This window comes from Lissotriton vulgaris, unplaced genomic scaffold (genome assembly GCF_964263255.1).
Source record: "Lissotriton vulgaris unplaced genomic scaffold, aLisVul1.2 SCAFFOLD_304, whole genome shotgun sequence".
Taxonomy (NCBI): domain Eukaryota; kingdom Metazoa; phylum Chordata; class Amphibia; order Caudata; family Salamandridae; genus Lissotriton; species Lissotriton vulgaris.
In genome coordinates, this window is record NW_028251399.1 from 1672046 (window position 1) to 1673971 (window position 1926).

Consider the following 1926-nt stretch of genomic DNA (forward strand, 5'->3'; position numbering starts at 1 on the left):
AGGAGGCACTGAGACGAAACATTGATTCGAAAATATCGACTTGCAAGAATGTCGAGTCAAAAATATAGTGTTGTGGAAATATCATCAGCAAGAATGTTATTGTCGAGTAATATTGATTGTTAAAGTATAGAAGTCATTAATATTGTTTGTAAAAATATAGGGGTGATTAGGATGGCGGGCGGACTTCCGCCGCCACCCTATCTGTAACGGGACCGCCCACCTGCCATGCGGTGGTCCCGCTGCCCCAATCATTATGCGTCCGCCACTGCTGCAGTTGTATCTGTCATTTTAACATTGCGGTGGGTGCTGCTGAGATTCTTCTTATGTTCGGGGGGAGAGAGTTCCAGCTTCTTGGTGCAGCTCCGGGGAATGCTTTATCATGTTTTTTTCTGGCTGAATCATGAAGGTTTTAGGAGCAGACTGTCGGAGCTCCTAGTGAGTCTGCTTCCTCCTTATATCAGGTTTCTGGGGTAGGTATTGGGGGTTTTGTAGTGTCAAGCTTTATGTGTGATGCAGACTATCTTCAGATGTATTCTAGCTTCATAGTACAGTCAGTTGAGTGTCGTCAGGTATGGCTAGACGTGGTCAAATTTTCTAGAACCTGTTAAGATCCCTGCAGCTGCATGGTGGCAAGCATTTAAAGGGAAACATAGACAATTGTACATCAGGTCCTGAAGTTTTTTAATTTAATTTACCATGTTGGAATGACGGAAAAGGACACAGGTCTGTTATAGGATGTGGATGATGGCTGCACATCATTAGTGCTGTTTGGACTTTACTCTTGCCAACACCAGCTCTCCTCTGGAGGATCATCACTTTTTCAAAACTCCGTGCCAAACTTTGGACCTGACGTATGATTTTCGACATATACACGTTGTGGTTCTCCTCTCTACACTACCTACACTGAAATTGGCAACTATTTTTCAGAGGAGCTCTTTTCCTTTTTGGATGTCCTGAAGAATCACACCACTGGTGAAACGTGTGGGCTTTATTGGCTTATCATTATAAATATCAGCAATAAAGGATCACAACTCACAGATCTCCTCTTGTTTCATGTGCTTATGTCCAGCATTTGTGCTCTTAACACTTGAAAGTTTGTTTATGTTGCCTCTCAAAGCCTATGTTTCAGTTTCAAATATTTCTGATTATATGGTGGCAAAACATATATTGGGTAGGGCAATTACAGACGGGTCTTTGTGCTCTTCAAAACATTCTGACCTACACAAGATTATGCGGTACCAAGTTCCCCTGATCATCATTGTTTGTTTAAGCTTTTAAAGAGATTGTTAAGATCTTGGGAGGACTCGATAATGATGTACATCCGTACTCCAGCCTCAAAATGACTATTGCCTAAACTGCAGATTTGAGGTCTGAATTTTCGATGAATAGTTTCATTTTTCTGAGATAGCTGAGGTGAAAGCTTGCAGTTTTAGCTAGCATGATTCCAGGTTATTTGGTGGAGTCCATTAGGATTGAGGTACAGTTTAGAGCACTGATCATCTTGTTTCGAACCTTTATCACAGAAGAGTTTTCTGGGGGGAAAATGAGAGTTAATTCATTTTTTGCGAGTTTAGTGTAAGTTAGTTGGTGGTTAGCCAGTGGAGGGACTTTTTAAGAGCTTCATTCATCAACTTAATCTCTTCACGGGAAGTGACCGTAATGTACAACTGTGCGTCATCTGCTTACATATTGAAGGAGATTTTCACCTATTGTAATATATCCGTTAAGGATACGACATAGGGGTTGAATAGCACAGGGGATAAAGTAGAGCCTTGTGGTACTCCTAAAAGATTAGGAGATGGAGAAAATAGAATTTTGTTCACCATAAACCTTTGCTTCCTGTTTTCACAGAAGAATTTGAACTAGTGAAGGACTGTGCCCAATAGCCCCATCCTGTTTTCTAGCACCTTTACTATTTTGCCATGG